The sequence below is a fragment of the Antechinus flavipes genome, chromosome 1 (assembly GCF_016432865.1).
Source record: "Antechinus flavipes isolate AdamAnt ecotype Samford, QLD, Australia chromosome 1, AdamAnt_v2, whole genome shotgun sequence".
NCBI classification, from domain to species: domain Eukaryota; kingdom Metazoa; phylum Chordata; class Mammalia; order Dasyuromorphia; family Dasyuridae; genus Antechinus; species Antechinus flavipes.
Genome location: NC_067398.1, coordinates 720,330,762 through 720,354,879, shown reverse-complemented (window position 1 = coordinate 720,354,879; position 24,118 = coordinate 720,330,762).

The window sequence follows — 24,118 nt, the reverse complement described above, 5'->3', positions numbered from 1 at the left end:
TTTTGGGTGTAGCTGTTTCTGTCCATCATTTATCCATTGAAACTCAGTTAGGTCTCTTTGTCATAGAAATCAACTTCCATCAGAATATATCCTCATACAATATCGTTGTTGAAGTGTATAATGATCTCCTGGTTCTGCTCATCTCACTTAGCATCAGTCCATGTAGGTCTCTCCAAGCCTCTCTGTATTCATCCTGCTGGTCATTCCTTACAGAGCAATAATATTCCATAACATTCATATACCACAATTTGCCCAGCCATTCTCCAATTGATGGGCATCCATTCATTTTCCAGTTTCTAGCCACTACAAACAGGGCTGCTACAAACATTTTGGCACATACAGGTCCCTTTCCTTTTTTTAGTATCTCTTTGGGGTATAAACCCAATAGAAACACTGCTGGATCAAAGGGTATGCACAGTTTGATAACTTTTTGGGCATAATTCCAGATTGCTCTCCAGAATGGCTGGATTCGTTCACAACTCCACCAACAATGCATCAGTGTCCCCGTTTTCCCGCATCCCCTCCAACATTATTTTTTCCTGTCATCTTAGCCAATCTGACAGGTGTGTAGTGATATCTCAGAGTTGTCTTAATTTGCATTTCTCTGATCAATAGTGATTTGGAACACTCTTTCATGTGAGTGGTAAAATAAATAGTTTTTCAAAGAACTGCAAAGTATTTTCAGCCATAAAAAAAAAAAAGTTCCAAATCACTAATACTAAGAGAAATGTAAATCAGAACAAATGAGGTTTCATCTCACACCTTGCAAATTGGCAAAAATGGCCAAAAATGGTATCTTCTATTTTGGAGATAAGCTCAGTTCCCAGAGCTAAGGCTAGCAAACTATGTCCTGAATTTAGTTAGCATAACCACAATCCTTTGCCCTCAGGTTTGATATCTTGAGTGCAAAGTGGATTGCTTGGACCAGGTGTTCCCTGAGGGATTTAGCTTCCTTATTTCCCAGGGTCATCCAGCACATATTCATAATTCCTGTTCCTTGTCACTGACAGATACTTGCATGGCTGTTCTTGTCACAGAACTCTGGTTCTATGGGCCACGGGGTGGTCACCGCCCCCCAAAACTTGAGACGATGACTTTTCCTACAGGACCCAAGAACATCTGTGTTGTTCCAAGAAATGCCAACCATGAGAACTATCTCAGGATCTAAGAGTGATTGTGGTACGACAATCCCTTTCATATATTAGTGGTCTCAGCATCAGCAGTTGCAGCCCTTCTTGGGGGAGAAGAGGAGAAAGAAAAGGATGGGACTTCCCTCACTCTGAAATAAATTAAACTTCTGTTTGTGTCCTAACTCTCCTGTCTCTAACCTGGCATTTCCTCTCCAGTCACAGGTTAGAGGCTGGTGTCTGGCCACTTCAGCGTTTCAACGGTCAGTGTTAGAGGGGGTATAGAAAGATAGGAACACTAAAATTGACCCTTGTAAAACCTTCTGTTCCAACTTTTCCCCTTCTTCCCTTCACCCCCTCCCCTGGATGGTAGGTAGTTCCATGCATGTTAAATATGTTAAAGTATATGAATAAAAACTTATTTTTTAAAAAAATCTATACACTGAGGAAAAATTTCTACCTTAAATATCTATGATAAAAAACATCCAAAATCTGTAAGAAGTAGACACAAGTCTATAATCTTAAGAGCCATTACCCCATTAATAAGTCATTAAAGGATATAAACAGTTAGTTTTCAGAAGAAAAAATACAAACTGTTGATGGCCACTTTTTTTAAAATAAAAAGTTCTTATTTTAATAATCAGAGAAAGTTAAAACAAGTCTGTGAGAAGGGACCTCAGAAGGGAAAACTCATTTCTGGAGGGGGTTGCAAGAATACAAGCACACTAATTAACTGCTGGCAGAACTATGAATTGGCTCAACTACTCTGGAAAACAATTTAGAATTATTCAATAAAACTTACTAAATTGTTCGTATCTTTGATGCCAGCCTATGTATACCCCAAGGAGGTTATTAAAGTGAAAAGAGACCCATATGTACAAAATTTTTCAGCGCTGCATTAGTTGTAATAATAAACATCTGGAAGCAAAATAAAAGCCTAAAGACTGGAGAATTGCTAAGTGAGCAATGGCATCTGTAGGAAAAGGAATATTACTTCATTGTAAGAAAGAACAACCATGAAAGATTCAGAGAAACATGAGAAACAGAGAAACAGAGAAGCCTTGAATGAAGTGATACACTAAAGAGAACACTAGACACAGTGGTTGAAAAACTGAAATGAAGCCACATGTTGCAAGGTTATGTGTGAGTCAGAAACCATTTAATAAAAAAAAAAAAACTGGAGAGATCTCTAGAAGCAAAGCAAAGTTTATTATACATTTTCTCGAGAATCCGGCATCCCACCCATCGAGCAGACAGTGGTGTTAATATGGTGTTAATAACTGAATGTTTTATTTTTATTTTTCAAGTCTGCTCTAAGAAGTTTGTTGGAACTGTAAGTTATCTGAAAGTGATTTATTTCTACTAAGATCCCATCTGTCTAAAGCAAATTATTTAATGCTTATTTACGTGCATGGTAGTCTCCTTGTTTAAGGAAGATAATAAAAAAATCTAGAGCAGGATTTTAATCTGATCTGATAATTTCATAGGGTTATTTCCAAAAATTCCTTTTTTTTTTTTAGAATGAAGAGAGTATTAATGTTAAATCTGAAAGATCTAAAAGTTTCTTTTATGTGGAAATGGGATGCACAACATGCGATTTAGAATTTTTTTTCTTTGTATTTGAGTATTTTGAAGGCAAATGATCTGTGTAATGTTAAACTTAGAACTATCTACTTAGATAAGAAAGATAGCTGTATAAGTTGTAAACCCTTTACTGTGATTCTTGAGAACTAGATTCATCTGAAGCCCTTGATTAATGATAATTGCTGTAGAAGACAAAATCCTTTGGGACTGCAGCTAATATTTGCTGGGAGTTTTGAATTAAGGTGTGACTACATAGGTCATAAGGTGGAATGGTTAAAACTTGAGGACAGTTACCTGAAGTAAAACTGCCTTAAATAGATATTTTAATTTGCGGCCAGAGTTTGGTTGCTACTATTAGTCTTTTAACCTTTTTACTTCCTGGGGCTAGAGTTTCTTTATCTAAAGGCTTGTTTTGGCCAAGTACTTGGGGCCACTCCCACCTTGCCTTTTGAGAAAGCTGGGAATCTCATCCCCCTGATTAGGCTAAGGTTTAGGCCTAGAGCCTTTTACACTGTGTGTTGATGGAGGGCAGGGCTATCTCTGAAACCCCAATCCTAGGCCCCTGACTTATGAAAGATCTATTCGTTTTTCATGTTTTGCATGATCATGGGCGGGGCTATATGAGAAAAGAACATTTGACACCCACACAACTCCCCATTATATATGCGGAGAAAATGAAATGAAGGGGAATTCATTCTAGGTGAAGGGAAGGAGACTTATAGGATCAGCTGCCCATGTTGCATTGCTGATCCTTTGCTCCTGACCAGTGGCTTTCCTTTCTAAAGTATCAGATCCGGTAGCCAAAGGATGGCTGACCTGTGTACAAGCAGTAGCTGCTATCACTCTCTTGGTAGAAGAGAGTAGGAAGCTCATCTTTGGAGGCAGTGTTATAGTAAGTGTCCCACACCAAGTAAGAACTCTATTAAATCAGAGGGCTGGAAATAGCTCACAGATTTCAGAATGTTGATAATCTTGATCCTGCCTCCTATCCCCTGGAACAGAACCACCCCTGCAGAGGAATATTGTTGTTTAGAGTTAATTGATTTTCAAATGAAAGTAAGAGGATTCACAAGACTCCCCAATGCCTGGGGGAATAAATTGGTTTATAGATGGATCCTCTAGAGAGGTAGATGGGAATATATATAGTGATTCGAAATATGCTTGGGGTGTGGTGCATGGATTTGGAAGGATTTGGGAGGAAAGTAAAGGTAAAGAACTGGTCCATTATACACTAGTTAGAGAGGTACTGGAAAACATTCTGGCCCTTAGTGATGAGGTATGGATCGTGGCAGGAAAATGGGTTGGTCTCCTAGTTCTCCAGAACACCAAGTTAAGGCGGGTTCGCAGCAAGAAATACTACACAAAAAGGCTGTGATAAGAAAAGGCACTGTTGAGGTCTAGATTTGGGGTCCCTAAATGAAATTAGGGTTTAGTTAAGGTCTAGTGGCAGGTTTGGGGTACAGGGAGTCAAGCAAACTTCCCCTGCAATCCCCTTGGATTCGGCTCAACGATACGGTGGTAAATGGGATCTAGTAGTGGGTGAGTTCCCAATAAAAGCATTTATTGGCCCAGAGAGCTAGATTGATAAAAGAGGTTTAGTATAAGGTGAAGATAGAGATAAGGAGGGCACTGGACAAAGGGTCCAGTGGACAGAGGGTCCTCACATGGTTACCAGGTTTGGAATCTCTGCAAAGAGGGGTTCCCAGCATGGCCTTTTTATAATAGACTTAGCTCGAGGGGCTTTTGGGTGTAGCCCCAAAGTTGGCTCAGATCCGGGTGGAGATGGGACAGGTCTGATCTTCTATTGGAATTCAAAGGGATCAGGATTTGTGAGTTAAAGGGTAATTTACATTATTAACTAGGAGAGGGTGGGAATCTAGAAAGGAATCTTTCCGCATCAGCACTTTATTAGAGAGATACTAAGATGTTCTCTTAGTGGGCAATGTCAAAGAATTGCCAAGAGACATTTTCTCAGGGCTTGCTCTTATATAGAAACAAAACAATTTGGGTTTTGCATCCGAAAGGAACATACTTGAGATAGGGTGTGGGAAAAGAGTCTTTCCCAGCAAATGTAGATTTTGCATTGAAAAGGTGCATAATGTGTGGGAACTGAGTCTTTCCCAGGGAATGCAGATGCTCTTCTGGGGCAGGCTGCATTGTCCTCATCACGAGGAATGTAGCAGTAATACATATAAAGGGACAGCAGTTGGGAAGCTCTTTTGAGGCAAGGGGAAATAGATTAGCAGATGAGGAGGCCAAGGGAGCTGGAGACCAGGAGATTTCTCATATGATGGCTCTGATACCTGTACTTCCCCCGAGTCTACCCTCTCCCAGCTTTACCCTGAAGGAAAAAGAGAAGGCCTCGACTCTCGGAGCAGTTGGGAACTCGGGAAGGATGATGACTCTTACCCGATGGCAGAGAGGTAATGACCGAAGCAAGTATGAGGCAGGTCCTTCAGCAACTGCGACAGGGCAATCTCTGGGATGTCCAAAACCTGTGTGATGCTGTGCTGATAAGGTATGTTTCCCCTGGCCTATATACTATGGCCCGACAGCTGTCTCGTTTGTCAAAGGACTAACAAGGCCGCTCAACGCCAGATCCCAGAAGGGGGACGAGCTCCGGGAATCAGACCATTCTAAAGCATCCAGGTGGACTTCACTGAGCTGCCTCAAATACTTGCTGGTCATAGTGGACCACCTGACCTCATGGGTGGAGGCATTCCCCTCAGCCTGAGCAACTGCTTCGACAGTAAGGTCTTATTAGAACAAATTATTCCTAGATATGGAATAGTGGAGAGGATAGACTCGGATCAGGGAACACATTTTTTTGCCCAGGTGTTGCAGAATGTGATCGGGGTTTTAGAAATCACTTGGGATCTCCACACCCTTTGGCATCCTCCCTCTTCTGGGAAAGTAGAAAGGATGAATCAGGAAATAAAAAGGCGAGTGACTAAATTATGTTTAGAGACCCAACTACCTTGGACTAAATGTCTATGGTCAGAATCAGAACCAAGCCACGTAGAGATATTGGGCTTTCATCTTATGAATTATTGTATGGTCATCCTCTCCAGGCTTATCCTATGGGAAACTGGGACCCTATTTTAGAGGGAAAGGATTCTCTAGGAGACACAAAGGAGGCTGCAAGGATTTGGAAAACTAAGTTTTTACCTGTCTAGACATCCATGGGGTTGGTACCATGTCACCCCAGGGACACCTGGGAAACATGGGACTCTGTTTCCCACATTTTGGAGTACCTCTAACCTAATAGGTCAATGGCCAGTTGCCATTTGTAGGAGGAAGGAGCAGGGTTTATGGAAATGTCAGTATGTCACCTTTGTAGGGGGAGGTCCCCTAGGGATGAGAGACCAGCAATATTACCCTTTTACAAGGAATACTTCAGATATGTTTTCGAGGGAACAACCTATTCTAATGGGTCATTATTGGATCTGTGGTTTAACTGCTTATACTCACCTACCTCTTAATTGGACAGGGATTTGCTATATTGGACTAATAAGGCCAAACTTTTTCTTAGATACCTCCATTACTCAGACTGGAGATGCAAATGGTTGGTGACACCTGGCCTCCAGAAAGAATAAAGTATAAGCCAGCCACTTGGGCTCAAGATGGAAGTTGGGGCTATAGAACCCCAATGTATATGTTGAACAGCATAATTAAGCTTCAAGCAGTTGTAGACATTAACACCAGATGGCTGAGGCACTAGATCTTTTGGCTGACCAAGCTACTCAAACAAGAGAGGCCGTTTTACAACAGCCTTGTGCTGGATTATTTGTTAGCTGAGGAAGGGGAAGTTTGTGTGAAACTATAAAGATTTTTGTTTGTGTGACTATAAAGATGTATAAAGGTGACAATGGAAATCTAGTAAAAAGTCATTAAAAACAAGAAACTTGCTCATGTTCCTGTACAGACCTGGACCTCACCATTCAATACTTCCTGGTGGTCCTGGTTTGGGGGAAGCTGGTGGAAGCAGCTCCTTTGGTTTGGCCTTGTAGCTCTCAGTAGTGTTATATTACTCCCAATCTGCATACCTTGTTTTATCTGATTGATAACCAGAATAGTCCAAAACTCATTACTTAGAATGATTAGGTTGGAAGAGAAAGCTGAAGGATCTGTTACATTGATGGTGTTAAAAGGACAAGCGTGGGAGCCGGTGGTCCAAGGAGACCAACAGGAACCAGAAGGGGATGAGGAATTCGATAGGGAATGTGAAGTTATGCTACAAGAATTTGAAGAGATCTCAGTGTATAAATAAGAGGGGGGATTGAATGAGATAAGATGAAATCTTTCAAGATAGTTGTGAAAATCTAGCAAGGCTTCAGCTATTTCAAAGTTTGAGTAGGCCTGAAGGACTTTAAGCATTAAGTCAAGGCATACTTAAAGTGTCTCCTCCCTGTTATCCCCCTAAGGGCATACTTAAGTCCCCTTCTTATTATCCTCCCTATTTCAACCAAATATGGGCAACTATGAACTTATTGGTCAAGTTCAATTTCTTGGGTAGTTCCCGTGTTTAGAATATAAGATCCTCAGCCAATAAGGAGGAGGGAGGGGGAATTTGCATTAGGGATTTACCCTGCCTCCTAAGGTGCTTCCTCCTTTGATTGTCTGCTCCATGGGTGGAATGCCAGATTCTCGGGAGAATGTATAATAAACTTTGCTTTCCTTCTAGAGATCTCTCCAGTCTTTTTTATTAAATGGTTTCTGACCCACACAGAAGTGAAGCGATAAGAGACAGAGAAATAATACAAATATGAAACATAAGAAAAACAACAGATTTGGAGAACAGATCAAGAAAAAATATTAAGAATAATTGGACTACCTGAAAGCTGTAACCAAAAAAAGAACCTTGGCACATTAATGGAAGAAACAATCAAAGAGTATTGTCCTGGAGTGATAGAATTCAAGGGGAAAGCAAAAATAGTTAAAATCCACTGAACACCACCTCAAAGAGATTCTACATGGAAAACATACAGGAATATTATTGCTAAACTTCAAAATCCCCAGATCAAAAAGAAAATTATATAAGAAAGTAACCAAAAAATCCCAATTCAAACTATAGTTATAGTTAGCTATATTTAGCTACAGTTAGAATTGTCCAGGATTTATCAGCAGCTATACTGCTATTACACAGGACTGTCGGTCCTGGGAAAATACATAACAACTATCAAAAGAATTAGGTCTGTGGCCAAAAAAAGCATATCCAGCAAAATTAACCATAATATTGAATAGGAAAAAAGGACATTCAACAAATTGGAGATTTTTTTTAGAGCTCTGTCTCAACCAAACTTGAACTCAATAGAAAATTTAACATTTAAGAGCCAACATCAAAGATTAATTTCAAGGGACTCAAAAAGGACAACTTGTTTATATTTTTTACATGGAAATGTGTATCATATACCTAAGATTGACATCAGTAAATGGATAGCTCAAAAGAAAGACTGGGACAAAGTTGAGTGTGATCTGATTCTAGAAAGTAAAACTGTCTAAGAAAAGGTAAAAATAGTAATTATGCTATATAAATGAAATGCAGAAGAACCAAAACGGAACCATTAGAGAGCGGAAGAGAACTAGTAGTTTTGAAAACCTACTCATGTTGGGAATGAGTTAAATAGGGAATAATACATACACACATGTATATGCATACATATACCGTGAAGGGTATAGCACCCTCCAAAATCTATAGAGAAATAAGGGGGACGGGAATAAAAATAACATAGGCTATAGAAGGGCATGTTGATTAATGGCGGTGGGATAAGGTGTGTAGATTAATGGGAAGGATTTATAGAGAGAGAAAGGGGGCATAGGATAAGGTGGGAGTACAGAAAGTGTTCAGATAAGGGAGTGAGATAAAGTATAAAGATTAATGGGAATAGGATAAAGAGAGAGGAAAAGGGTGGAGGGAGAAGACAAGGGAGGGAGCCTTGGGTGGGAGGAGGCTATGTAATAGCAAGGTAAATTAAGAAGTAGAATTAAAATAGAAAAGTTAGCAGGGATAGGAAATAAGAGACATAAACAGACACTATAACAAGGATCAGGAGTAGAATTCATAAGGAAAAAATAGGGCTAGTAATCATTGGTCTCAAAGTCAAACTTAAAAGATTCAGTCAAGAGAGAAATCTACATTATTAGGCATATTAATATTCTTGTACTCATGTCTACATATATGTAAACATACATGTGTATATATGCACGTAGGTGTAAGTATGTGTGTATGTAGAGATATGTATGGGTATGGGTGGTATGTGGGTCAGAAACTATTAATAAAACAACTGGATAGATCTCTAGAAGCAAAGCAAAGTTTATTATACATTCCCGAGAACGGGCGTCCCACTCATTGAACAGACAATCGAAGGGAGGAAGCACCGTAGGGGGCAAGTTGGATGCTTTTAATCCCTAACGCAAATTCCCCTCCCACCACTGACCCTCATCCTTATTGGCTGAGGATCTTACATTCTAAACGCTGGAATTACCCAAGAAATTGAACTTGACCAATAAGTACATAGTTGCTCATATTTGGCTGAAATAGGGAGGATAACAAGAAAGGGACTTAAGTATGCCCTTAGGGGGATAGGAGGGAGGAGACACTTTAAATATGCCCTTGACTTAATACTTAAAGTCCTTCAGGCCTATTCAAACTTTGAAATAGATGAAGCCTTACTCAATTTTCACAACTGTCTTGAAAGATCTCATTTTATCTCATTCAGTGGCATATATATGCACATATATGAATATACCCATACTTAACTGTAGCCTGCTTAGAGGAGGTGAGGAGGATGAAAAAGGGGGAAAAAGAATGAAGTAAAAAAAGTGCACAGCAGAGAACAAAAGAATAACCTATAGAGAAGCAAAGAAAAGATGGATAGTCATGAATATATAATCTCTATTATTATATATGGTTTTTTGAGATGGAAATTACATATTTTGAATCCTCCCTGATGTTCTGCTGGGTAGAAGACAATATTTTGTTTTTTTTTTTTCTTATTGTGTATTTAGCTTTAAATAAATAAATAAATGTTTGATAGAATTTTCCTGTGAATCCATCAGGATTTTCTTCTTTGGTAATTTCTTTATATGTAGATCTATTTCCATTTCTGAGATTGGGCTATCTAAAACCTCTATCTGGTCTTCTGATTGATTAGGTATTTTGTGTTTTCAAAGATATTTCTCTATTCTTCTGTGTTCTCGGTTTTGTTAGTATGTATAATCTGTTCTGATCATTCTTTTTGATTTCTGCTGGATTTGTTGCTCATTTGCTATTCTATTGATTTGATTTTTTTGCTCTCTTCTTTTTAATTGACTAAAGGATAATCAATTGGATTAGTTTTTTAAAACCCAGTTTATAAAAGTATTACTTCTTTAATTTTTAATATCTCTTTTTTGCTTACTTTAGATCTGTTTGTAGATTCTCTAATTAAAAATACATCGTGTTAATTAATCTCATTAATATTCTTTTTTTCTATTTTGTTAATGTATGATTAAAAGGATATGATTCCCCTAATCTCCCTGCCCCCAGAGACTGCCCCAGTTTCATCCTAGAAATTCTGGTGTGTTGTTTCATCATTATCATTTTCTTTTACATAGTTATTAATTTTTTTCTGTGATTTATTCTTTGTTCCACTCATTATTTAAAAATTCATTGTTAAGTCTCCATTTGAGTGTGCATCTTTTATTTGTGGTTCCTGAATCAATTTCTATTCTTATTGAATAGTGGTTTGTAAAGGATGTATTGATCATGTCTATTTTTTTTTACATTTGTTTACAAAATCTCTGTACCTTAGTGTTTGGTCAATTTTTGTAAAAGTTCTATGTAGTGCAGAGAAATATGTATATTGTTTTACTGGCCTATTTAGAAGATAGTACAAGCTTTTTAAAATTCTAGTTTCTCCAAAAATTTGTACAGTTCTATATGTTCCCTTTTATTTATCTTTTTGTTAGACTTATCCAAAACTACTAGAGGAATACTTAAGTCTCATGTCACTATTGCATTACTGTCTATGTTTTCTTGAAGTTCAGATGTTTCTTTTATGAATTTGAATGTTAAGCATTTGAAACATATGAATTTATTACTGGTATTGATTTATTGTCTATGGTTCCATTCAACATAAAAGTTCCTTTTTTAACTCCTTTTAATTCTTTGAATTGTTGCTTTTGCTTTGTCTAATACCATGGTGGCAACATCTACTTTTTTTTATTCCCTTGATATATAGTAAAATTTCCCCCATCCCTTCAGTTTTATTTTATGAATATCTTTGCTTTTCAAATATGTTTCTTATAATTGACAGATTGTAGGGTTTTATTTTCTTATGCAATCTGTCACTTTTTCATTTTATTGGATTGTTTAATTCATTCACATTTGAAATTTTAAGATTAGGTTTTAGGTTCTCCATCTAGCTCTAATTTTTTTTTTTTCAAGTGATCATTTCCCCCATTCCCTTATGTTCTTTTGATTACTTTTACTTTAGTCTTTTTTTTTTTTTTCTTCTTCTTTAAATGTGACCCTGTTTCCACTGGCTCTCATCCCTTCCCTTCTTATTCTCATCAATTCTCATTAGTTGCCCTTTTCCTGTTAGAATTTTGTTTATTATTTCCTCTCTTTTTGTTCCCTCCCCTACCACTTCAATCAATCAGATAGATTCTCTCTTCCTCTCCTTCCCTTTAGCTAATCCTCTTCATTAGTTTTTAAAACTTCATTTTTTGCACTCTTTTCCAAAATGTAAGAGGCTGGGACAGAATATATTATGCTTCAGCCTAAAGTAAAAAAACAAACAAACCAGGGGTAACAAATCTGATCTCAGATAAAGCAAAAGCAAATGCAGTTCTAATTAAAAGACAAGAAAGGAAACCACACTAAATATATATGCACCAAGAGGTATAATATCTAAATTCTTCGAGAAGTTAAGTGACTTGCAGGAAGAAAGAGCAAAATTGTACTAATGGGGATCTCAACCTCTCTCTCAGAACTAGATAAATTTAATCACAAAATAAACAAGAAAAAAATTAAGGAGGTAAATAGAATTTTAGAAAAGTTAGATTTGATAGACTTCTGGAGAAAACTGAATGGGAATAGAAAGGAACGTATCTTTTTCTCAGTGGTAATTACATTACACCTACAAAAAACGGACCATATATTAGGGCGTAAAAACTCACAACCACATGCAGAAAGACAAAAATATTAAATGCATCTTTTCAGCTCATAATGCAATAAATAACAAAGGGCCATGGAAAAATAGAACAAAAATTTAATTGGAAATAATCTAATCTTAAAGAGTAGGTGCATCAAACAAGTCATAGAAACAATAATTTCATCCAAGAGAATGACAATAGTGAGACAACATGCCAAAATTTATGAGATGCCGCCAAAGTGGTTCTTAAGTTTGCATCCCCATTGACTTTTGGATTGTCAGAACCAGCCCCAGCTGGATAGTGTTGCACGGCCTTCACACGCACAGTGTCCTGTTCTAGTGACCTGTCTCACTTCTCTTCCTGAATTCATCTCTTCACTGGCAGTTCAGAGTCTGTTGGCACTGAAAGCTTTGCAGCATTGATGTTTCTGGGATGCAGCCTCAGGCAGGTTGAGTGCCACACGTGAAATCCCAAAAGAGTGCAGCCCCTGGGATGCAGGCTTTTACTTCTTTTTTTAATTGAAGCTTTTTATTTACAAAGCATATGCATGGGTAATTTTTTAACACTGACCCTTGCAAAGACTTCTTTTCCAAATTATCCCCTCCTTCTCCCATCCCCTCCCCTAGATGGCAGGTAATCCAATATATGTTGTACAAGTTAAAATATGTTAAATCCAATATCTGTAAATATATTTGTACATTTATCTTGCTGCACAAGAAAGAGCAGATCAAGAAGGGGAAAAAAAACTGGGATAGAAAACAAAATGCAAACGAACAACAACAGAGAGAATGAGAATGCTATGTTGTGGGCCATTCAGTCCCCACAGTCCTCTGGGTGCAGATGGCCTGAATCATCTCATTGTTGAAGAGAGCCATGTCCAGCAGAATTGATTATTGTATAATCTTGTTGTCATGTACAATGATCTCCTGGTTCCTTTTTTTATATTTTCTTTATTATTATAGCTTTTTATTTATAAGATATATGCATGGGTAATTTTTGATCTCCTGGCTCTGCTCACTTCCCTCAGCATCAGTTCATATAAGTCTCCCCAGGCCTCTCTGTATTCATCCTGCTGGTCGTTTCTTACTGAACAATAATATTCCATAATATTCATATACCACAATTTATTCAACCATTCTCCAACTGATGGGCATCCACTCAGTTTCCAGTTTCTGGCCACTACAAAAAGGGCTGCCACAAATATTTTTGCACATATGGGTTCTTTTCCCTCCTTTAAGATCTCTTTGGGATAGAAGCCCAGTAGGGTCAAAGGGGATGCAGGTTGATAGCTTTTTGAGCATCGTTCCAAACTGCTCTCCAGAATGGTTGGATCCGTTCACAGTTCCACCAACAATGTATCAGTGTCCCAGTTTTCCCACATCCCCTCCAACATTCCTCATTATATTTTCCTCTCATCTTACAGGCTTTTGCTTCTAAAGGACTCTGGCTAAGCTGTTGTTGAGGCCAAGGAAACTTCTATAGCCTGGAATTGATGTCTTTATGGTTCTGGAAGGAGAGAGGGGGGACCAGGGCAATGGAGTGGGTTTTGATGTAAGCCTGTTTCATGATGTTGGGTCTGTTAGTGCAGCCTTGTTGTTAGCCACAGGGATGGGTGGTAAATGAGCTTAAGGTCAGTGACTGTCAGTTCCTGGATTTTTTTTGAGCTTTCTTTTGGATTCTTGCCCTAGATCACGTAAAGAGTTGGTTTTGCTTCATTCTTTGTGCATATTTTCTATTTTGGGGAGATTTGAAAAGGTGTGGGGATCAGCCTCCCATCTGTTGCTCACCTGACCTAGAAATTGAATTAATATATTTTCTTCTGCTTCTAGTCACATTGATTTTACTTGTGCAGAAGCATTTCCATTTTATAAAATTGTATTCTTTGTTTTTTAGATCTCTTCTATCTGCTTCCTCACTATGAATCCCTCTATCTACAACTGTGAATAATATAGCTTTCTATTCTCCTTTAGCTTTTTATGTTTTTTTTTTCTTTCCAGATTATTTGGGATTTATTAGTGGCGAATGGCATAAAGTACTAATCTCTGCCCATTTCTTACCAGACTACTTTCCACTTTCCCAGAATTCCTTGAGTGAATGAATGATGATTGAAGTAAATAAATAAAACACGACATTTGTTGAGTTACAGTGACAATGGCAGGCACTGTGATATGTGCTGGAGATACAAGCACAAGAAAGCAAGACTTTTCCTTCCCTAAAGATCCTTCCATTCTACTAAGCAGGACGGCAAGATCCAGAGGGGACCTGGAAAGGGGAGGGGGTGCTATGTACATGGGAGCAATGTTTGGAAATAGCAGGGAGACCAAGGAGTCCTTCTCTGAGGGGGTTCATGTTCTAGAGCACCCGAGTCTTGTTTCTAAGGCCAGTTTATCTAGTTTTCGCCCCTGATCTTCGCCCACCCTCCCCTCTGCTTATCTGGTACCAGGTAATTTCGATAATTACTTGTTCAATTTGAGACTGAATACCAAGCGCCCAGTTTTCCTCCTCCCTCCCTTTTTTCATTATATCCCTTGATATTCTTAATCTTTCATTTCTCCGAAGGAATTAGGCTGGTCCTCAGACAACTCCATTAGAAAGCCTCCCTGGGTCCATTCTCCTCTTCCTCCTCCTCCTTTTCTTTCTTCTCCTCCTCTTCCTCCTTTTCTCCCTCCTCCTCCTCCTTTCCTTCTCCTCCTTTTCCTTGTTCTTTTCCCAGACTGTATTTGAGAAGAAGGGACAGTGCAGGGGAAAGGCTCTGGACTCAAGCTGGATTTGGTCTTAGCTCTGAACCTTCCCAGACAGGGGACGGGAGAAATTCGGCTCACTTTTTTGAGCCTCAGTTTCCTCATCCGTAGAATGGAGCAGACTGTTAATGCTATGGCGAGGGGCGTTGCTATTTTTGAGATAACTTTTGTGCCCCTTCTCTCTCCCTTCCCGGCCCAGGGACCACCCGGGGCCATTGCTTGAGTGAAGGAGTGAGCGAGAGAAGCTTTCAGCCGGTCTCCTGGGGCTGCAGAGAGAAGCCAGGAGATGGAAATCTGCCCGAGGAGATGAATTTCTCAGCCGGACACTGGGAGCGGCGGCTCCTTCGGGTACGGAAGGGGGCTTGTGGCGGGCGCCAGGGGAGGGCATCGGGGCTGACAGGCAGCCCTCTCCCTGCCGGCCTTCGTCAGACGGACCGGGCACCCCCAGGCCTGGGCCCGGGGCACGCGGCTCCTTCTCGGGGAGCGCCGGGCAAAGGCTCGGACGTGTCACCGGCAGCCAGCAAGGGCTGCCCCTGCGCAAAGCACTTCTCCTCCCGCAGATTCGCGTTCCCTGCCGCTTTCTCCGCCCGAGGCCTCCAGCCCGCGCCCTGGGGAGAGCCCGCGGATGCTGTGCCCTGCCGCAGCCCCCCAGGACCAGCCGCGGGTCCTCCTACCATCTGGCTGGAAGCTCAGTGCCAGGCGTGAGATCCCCGCCCCAGCTCGGGGCCGCCCCTTCAGCCTCGGAGCCGCTGCCCCTTAGGAGCCTTCTCCCCGCAGGCCCGAGTCCGCCTCTTTGTCCCTTCGCACCCACCGGCCCGGGGGTCCCCAAGTGTCTGAGGGGGCGGGTCTGGGGCCAAGTCCTGGAGGCCCCGGGGGTCCCGGCAACTGCAGGAGGGCGCCCAGGGCTCCCGTCCCCGTCAGCACTGTCCCCGTCGGCTACTGTCCCCCTCAGCTCCCGTCCCCCTCAGCTCCCGTCCCCGTCAGCGCCGTCCCGGCCTCCGTGGAGGGAGCCGGGGCCTCAGCACGCGCGGGTGCTCCCACGCGGCTCCTCTGCAGTGCTCCCACCTGGGATAACGCCACCGGACTAGGGCGGGCTTTGCGGCGGGAAACTGAGTCTGAACTGAAAGTGCCTTAGAAAGTTGTGCTGGGCCCGGAGTCAGGGAGCCCTAAGTTCCCAGGCTTAGGCACCCGCTGGCTCACTTAGCCGCTGCCTCCCTCGGGTTTCCCAACCGGGAGAGGCTGGCGCGTGCTCCCAGAGACCCCGGGCTCCAGCGGCCGGACCCCTGGGCCTCCGCCCCAGAAGGAGGCTCTGTCCTGGAGACGCCTCCCGGTGTCCTAAAGTGTGCTTGGTCCTGAGGCCAGCAGGGGGCAGTGTTGGACAACATCTAAGTCCAGGCAGCGGGCCTATCTACACGGGTCAAAACGAGGGCGCTGGCTGCGTTAGAGGGCGCTGGCCGCCTTTCGGGGGCCCTGACCGTGTTTCGGGGGTCCTGGCTGCGTCTACAGAGTCCTGGCCGCTTTTCGGGGGTCCTGGCATGTCGGGGGCCCTGACCGTGTTTCGGGGGTCCTGGCCGCGTTTTGGGGGGCTGGCCGCGTTTTGGGGGGCTGGCCGCGTTTTGGGGGGCTGGCCGCGTTTAGAGGGCTCCAGTGAGGGGAAGGGGGTGTCCGGGGGTTAATCGTGAGAAACTAGGGTCTCGCCTAGCTCTCCGGAGAGGTCAGAGGCCCGTCCTGCCGCAGTGAGGCGCCAGGGCCGCAGGGTCGCGTCCACGGGGGCCAGCTGGTCTCCACCCTGGCTCGGGACCTTCCTTCTCCCTCTGCTTGCTCGGGCCAGACGGAGGCCAGCTCTGGGCCGGGCAAGAGGCCCCCGTCCTTCCCCTCGGGGGTGACTTTCTCAGCGACGAGGACCTTCCCCCTGCCCGCCAAGTCCCCCTGCCCTCCCTGGGGTCTCCGCTCCCCAGTGACAGACGGGCCCGGCCGAGGGAGGATTGATGATCCCTCCAGGCCCCGGGCTCGCGCGCAGACCGCTCGCCTCGCCCGGCCTCCGCCTGCCCGGACTCCGATGAACTCATTAGGACTTCATTAATCAGGCTCATCGATCTGTGGTTGGGGGGAGGCAGAGACAACTGGCTCCGGGTGCAGAAGGTCACGTTCCATGGCGTCGGGGGAGGCTGAAGCTCAGGCCTCGGGGGTTTAAAGGGGAGCACCCGCCCCACCTGCCCCACCCTTTGTGTGCTCGGGGACCCCTCGTTGGGGAGGCCGTGGGGGGCGACGTTCGGCTGGACGCGTGAGAGGAGCTAGAGGAGTCAGATCTCGCTGATGAACGAGATAATTTAATTCCCTGAAAAAAAGCCTTTTAATAGGGACGTTCAAGGCCCCGCTCCCAGAGGCGAGGGTACGAAATCCTGTTTCCAGCCCCTGCCCTCAGGGCACTTAGTGACGTCATTATTGATGTAGGAGAACCACTTGGAAGGGTCAGATCCCGAGGGTCGGGTCAATACACACTTGTCCATTGCTTGCCCTGGGCCAGATCCGGGGCTGCCTGCAGGGGCATAAATCCCAAAGAACCGGCAGCCCCTGCCCTCGGAGAGCTTCGGCTCGTTCTAGGGGAGGGAGAGCCCTGGGAAGGAGGGAGTCTGGGGGAGGACAGCAATAACGGGATCACAGCTTTCCGAGCAAGCCTGGAGGGCAGGGGTGGCAGGAGTGGAGGGGAGGCCCGTGAGCTCAGGGAGTTAAGGACCACGGGCACAGTTTGGGGCACTTCCGGTGTGCAGCCGCCTTCTCCCAGACTGCTTTCCATCTCCTCTTGATCTTTTCTGTCGGCGCTTATTTTCATTCAGCGCCTGGCACATAGTAGGTGCTTCATAAAGAAAAACCTGCGGCTCAGAGCCAGAGCGTGTTAGCACAGGTTGTGTCCATTTGGGGGCCCCAACCATGGAAGTGGGCTGGCTCCCCTCCAGGCTTCTGCTGCAGTGCATCTAGTTGGTCTCCCCAGCAGGGCTTAGAAGGTGCCCTTTATGCAGATAGTATAATAATGGGGAGAGAGCCCTGGCTCTGGAGTCCGTGGTCTGCTTCTTTCTCTTACTGTCTGGGTGACTCATTTCAGCTTCTCAGCTCCTCAGTCTTCACATCTGTAAAATGAGAGGGTTGGATTAAATGGCCTTAAAATCCCTTTAAGTCTATGATCTCATGGGGGTTTCAGTTGCTCCAGAGTGAGAAGCTACAATCTTTTTTTTTTTTTTTTTCCTGAGGCAATTGGGGTTAAGTGACTTGCCCAGGATCACACAGGTAAAAATTGTTAAGTTTCTGAGGCCATATTTGAACTTGGGTCCTCCTGGCGCTCTGTCCACTGCACCACCTAGCTGCCCCTAGACACTACAATCCCAAAACAAAAGGTGGAACTAAGCACCCCCTAAGGCATAACCTCTTTGAGTGGTTCCAGATAAATGGCTGGTGCCACCTGGTGCCCAGTGGAAGACAAGCCCCACCCCCTCATGGGGCACAGGTTTTGAATCCAGCAGGGTACAACTTGACCCACCTGTTTAGTTTTTGGACAGCCGGCACCTGATTCGCTTCCGGATTGCCAAATCCTTCCCCGAGGTGTACAAACTTTTGGTGGCCAGTTAAAAAGCCCTCTCTGAAGCAACTGGGACCCTAGCAAGGTGTCCCCCCTCCCCGCCGACACCCCAGGACTCAGCGTCACAGCAGACTGGGAAGCAGTCCCTAATTCTGAAAACTAAGGAATTGGGGCTTCAGAGAAATGGAAGCAGCTGGCCCGGCCCCAATGCTGTCGGCCCACAGGAGCCTTCGCAACTCCTCCAACCTTCCGCAGATAGCTCATTCCAAGCTTTTCTTTCCCCCTCTCTAGCGGTGTGATGTTTCACACCCCTCCCATTACCGGGTGACAAAGCCTCCACAGTTGAATCCAGAAACAATCAATCAGTCAATGGATATGATGTGTAAATGAGGTTGTCTACCCCCTAAGGTGCCAGGTTTGGACTGGGCCAGGAGAGAAAAGTAGAACTGGCTAATTAAATACTCTTGGAGCAGCTGGAGGTGGCAGAGGGGTTCCAGCTGTTCCCCAGCTTGAAGGAGTCCGGCCCAGGTGAGGATTTCAATCTGAGATAAATCTCCAAAAGGGTTTTTTTGGGATGGAGGGAGTTCCTACCGCTTTCATCGCTTCCCCTCCTTTACTGACCCTATTATTGGAAGGACTGGAAGTCACCCAAGGCAAGTGCTCACAGCGGGGTCAGAAGAACACTCTCAAGGTCCGTCTTGAGAACTTTGGAATCAGTTGTGAGACGGTGAGGTAAGGACCACCAGCATGGTGTGCCCCCATCAGAGAAGGCGCCGGGTTCTAGGAGTGCAGAATTGCAGTATCTCAAAAGTGAGATGCCCACATTTCCAGACATGGCCGCCTTAAATGCTCACGTGGACTATGTGTGTTAAGTCTCCTCAGTTAGTATTGGCCCAATCAGCCTCAGTTGTTCACAATGAACCTTGATTCCAGCATAATGATGTCGGGTCCTCTTTAAGCACAAAGGACAGCAAGTAACCAGCCAGCTCCTCCACGATGATGCAGTGACAATGGCCTATTGGCTGTTCCTCACCTATGACACTTTCCTGCCTCTATACCTTTGTCTTAACTGCTTTCCCTTCTCATCTTTACTTCCTCCTTCCCTGCTTTTCACCAAGACTGAGCTCAAAGTCTTCTCACTGCTAGAAGCATTTCTTGGTCTTTCCTGCCGTTCTCCCCGTTCCCGCCCAACTGCTAGTGCTTTCTCCTCACGGATTATCATCCCTGTATTATATATCTCTGCCCTTTAGAATAAAAACGTGTGAGATTACCTCCCACCTACTCTGTCTATATCCTTACATGTTGCCTCCTTTTTGTAAGCTCTTTGAGGGCAGGACTGTGTTTTGCCTCTTTTTGTATCCCTAGCATCTGACACCTTATCTGATATATGATAGGTGCTTAATAAATGCTTGTTGATTGACTGACTACCTTATAACTGTGGGATCAGTCCCCCAGAGGGAGGAGCTGCTTTCATCCTGTTCTATTCTATATTCTATATATCTGGGGCTGGGGTTGGGGCTGGTGGCGGGACTTTCTATTCCCCTCTTCTTGCCTACCTACGCCCCTCGCTCTGCTCACTCTATTCCTTCTCTCAGAGCATGGAGGTCGTAGCTGTTTGCAGCCATCCAATCCTTCCCCTTCTCTAGGTGCCTGCATTACTCCTATCATGATTTAAGACCTGTCCCTGTTTCTATACACAGCCAGCCGGGGCTACCTCCTTGCCAGCCACTCCCTTTGGGACGCTCATGGCCCAGGCTTAAATCTCTATTTAAGCACATGCTTGTTTCTCAGAGCTTCAGCCGCTGGATTGTAGCTGCCTGCCTGAAAGGTCTTTCAAATTTATGTAATTCATTTTTTAAAAAACACGGGAACCTTGGTGATCAGCTCCAAAAGGTACATCGTAAAAGTGGGTAATTGTGTTGTATTTTTATTTCCAGACATCAACCAAAGGAGGTTTTCTAGGCAGAATGGGAGGCCTGGTTAGGACTTTCTCTAGGGAAGGGATTCACAGAAGTCTCTGCTTTGCTTTGGCAGCCTATAGGGAAGCCCCTCCCTACCCAGGGCCTAGGTTCAAGAGTCTCAGGTCCTGTGTCTCCAGCACGGACAGATGAAGAGAGGAGGTTCAGAGGGTCAAGAGCTGTCAAAGGCCTTAGAATTTAGTAAAGAAATGAGGCTCAGAAGGGGGAAGGGAGGGGAAGGGATTGCACTACCACACAGGTAGTGAGCAGCAGAGCCTGTCAGTGTCCCCTCTGCATTTCTTGTCCATTTCACCTTTACAACCTCTCTGGTCAATTTCACCTGTGCTGCATTTTTTGTCTGTTTCACCTCTGCAGCATTTCTGGTCAAATTCATCTCTGGAGTATCTGGTCCATTCTGCCTTAGAAATATTTTTGATCAATTTCACCTGTGCAGCATTTCTGGTCAGTTTCACCTTTGCAGCATCTCACGTCGATTTCACTCCCGCAATATCTCTTGTCCATTTCACCTTTTCAACATCTCTGATCGATTTCACTTTTGGCATCTCTCAATTCTGGGAATGTTCTTGGCCCTCCCCCCGCCTGGAATGCTCCCCTTCCTCATTTGGCTTTCCTAGTTCCAGCTAAAACTCCACCTTATAGCTTTCCCCAATTCCTCTGAATTCTAGTGCCTTTTTTCTGCAGATTATTTCCTGGTTTTCCCATTAATTACTTGTTTGTACATAGTGGCTTGCATCTTGTCTCCCTATTGGACTATGAGTTCATTGAGGGCAGGAACTGTCTTTTGCCTTTCTCTGTGTTCTCAGTGCTTAGTGTAGTGCCTTTCATACAGTAATAGGTGCTTAAGAAATGTTTATTGCCTGCTTGTCTTTTATAAAGACACACACACACACACACACACACACACACACACACACACACACACACAATAAATACTCTCCTCGGCCTTGCCTTCCAGGCTGCCATAGTGTCTTGGATCTCTTCCTGCTTCTCTGAATGCCCTTGTCCTGATTCATTTACTAGTCTCTTTGCCAATGCAGATCTCCAAATTGTGATCTTCCCTAAAGCTCAGAGCTTGACCAGCCTCTCTTCATCTTCTCTACACTTTCTTTGGGAAGCTCATCCATTTCCAGGATTTCACCTCTGTCCTCCCAGAGGCTCTTGGCTTCTTTTCTACCTTGGAAGTCATTGAGTTCAAATTCTTCATTTTACAGATGAAGAAAGAGAAGCTAAGGAAGATTCAATGACCTAGCCCAATATAAAAGCGACCTCTGACTCTTGAGTGCCATGCTTAGAGATGTGTCACAGGCCACCTCACACTTTCTCATGCTACAATCTAGACTAGAATTTGTTCATACAGATGATGCCGGTGGAGTTAGTAATGCACATGTGAATCAGAGCTGTTAGCTGTGCTGGAGGTCTAAAGCACACACATAAGAAGATGGATGGCCTGTTGGAAGGCAGCTTATAAGATAAATTCAAAGGCGCTCTGGTCATCTGCCCTTTGGAAAAACCTCATTAATTTGGGCTCTACTCGGTGGGTATATGTGGGGATTCAGATGTGGCCAAGGTTGAAAGTTACTTTGATGTAATCCATAAATAATGTCTTGGCCAAAAACATTAACAGCATCAGCAAGAATCACAGACTGGCAGGTCGTCAGAGTCAGCAGGTACCACGGGCATCATTTGTCCAACTACCCAATTCTACCAGTGGTGAGACCGGGCTCCTGAGAGATTGATGGAAGCCTAACATGCCGGAAGGGAGCACCACAGAGCTCCTCCACATAGCAGATGCATGCTGTTACAGTGGAATCAGGGAACGCCTGAATTCAAATCCTGCCTCTGATACAGAAAAGTCATGTGAACAAGAGCAGATAAATCACTTCCCTCTCTCTGACAATTCCTAATTTGTAAAACGGAGACCATACCCTGGTGGTACTTGCTCCACAGGCTTGTTATGAGGCTCCGATGAGAAAATTAATATAAAGGATTTGGCAAAAGTGTTACATAAACGTCAGCTGTTGTTAGAATCTGTTCTGTGACACTCACTTTTAAAAAAACAAATTATGATTGAATCCAGACTCTGTGGAGATAGAGTATCCTTTGGAGCCCCCAGCCGCTCATGCATAGGGAGCCCTAAATTACATATAGAGATTCCACATTCAGAGCTTCCTGTGCATCCCCATCCACACCAGAGCCTGATCCAAGGGGCAGAGGGTACTGAGAGAGCGATGAGACGTGAGTGACCAAGGCTGTCCCGATCACAACAAGGATGAGTTTCCTGGTGCTGAGAGTCCCGGAGGCCACTTGGCAGAAGAGTGTTCCTAGTGGAAGTGAAAGAGAGAAACCGTGAACAGCTTCAACAGGAAAAAACTTCACCTTGTTCCCAGAAACCCTGTGGTAGGCTTTCTGTGTGTATGAAACACACACACACACACACACACATACACACACACGTGTGATATGCACTAAACGTGCAGCACACGAACATACCACAGTGTATTAGGAAAGCATGTCACATATATGTATAATCTGCACATGAGGGAACACAGGCAGCACACATGCAATGTGTGCACAAGTATGCCCTGTAACACATTATGTGTACACACGCACAAATGCACATGTGTATATAATATACTCATAACACACCTATCTACATGCACTCACACACATTGCTATATATATTCATTACATAATACATATATATGTACGTAATAGATACGATATACACATTCAGGTAATGTGCAGTAATATGTATAATACAGAATATTGCATATGAATGTCACATTCATATGCAAATAATATTCATCGACACGTTATGCATGGATATATATAACACCTATCTACATGTACTCACACACTACAATGCATATACATTCATTACACAGTGATATAACATACATATAATAATACAATGCATACAATATACACACAACATACCTACAGGTACATATAAGCATACAATACAATGTACATGCATATATATTCGGTATACACGTCATACATGTACGTGCACAATATATATACATATAATAATACATGTGTTTCTGTTTCTCACATTGGGAAACTGGCGAACAGAACAAAGAACTCCCCCAGAGTCTCCATTTGAGAGGATTCCCAGACCAATCATTTCTGAATTTCCCACTTGCTTTATTCCTTTGCACTGGACTCCATCATTCTTCCTTTGCCCCTGCTCCTCCCTTACCAAGCTGGAAACTTCTCCCCCCCCCCCCTCTCCTTTTTAGCCTTTTATTTGTTGTTCTCCTCTTCCCCAATGAGATAGCAAACTCCTTGAGAGCAAGGACTTTTTTTCTTGTTGTTAAATGTGTAATTCTTCTACACAGATTTCCACAATTATCATGCTGCACACACACACAAAATTAGATTAAAAAGGAAAAAAATGAGAAAGAAAACAAAATGCAAGTAAACATCAACAAAAAGAGTGAGGATGCTCTGTTGTGATCCACCCTCAGTTCCCACAGCCTCTCTCTGAGTGCAGGTGGTGCTCTCCATCACAAGCCAGTGAGACTGGCTTTCATCATCTCTGTGAAAAGAGCCACGTTCATCAGAATTGATCATTGTATAATCTATGATCTCCTGGTTCTGCTCACTTCCCTCAGCATCAGTTCCTGCCAGTCTCTCTAGGCCTTTCTGAAATCATCCTGCTGGTTATTTCTTACAGAACAATAATATTCCATAACATCCATACACTAGAACTTATCCCGCCATTTCCCAGTCGATGGGCAGCCGCTCCGTTTCCAGTTTCTAGGCCGACTTTTGCTGTTGTTCTGTCCCCTGCACTGAGCCTAGCACGTAGGTGCTTAGTTAATGTTTACGGTGTGACTGACTGTCTACGCGCCTCCCCCTCCCCTTTTTACAGATAACTTAGGGTTAGATATCCCCAAGGCCCTCTCTGGCTTTGTGAGCAAATGCGCCTGAACAAAGAGAGTGATCGATGCAGTCACTCTTTTCTCCCTG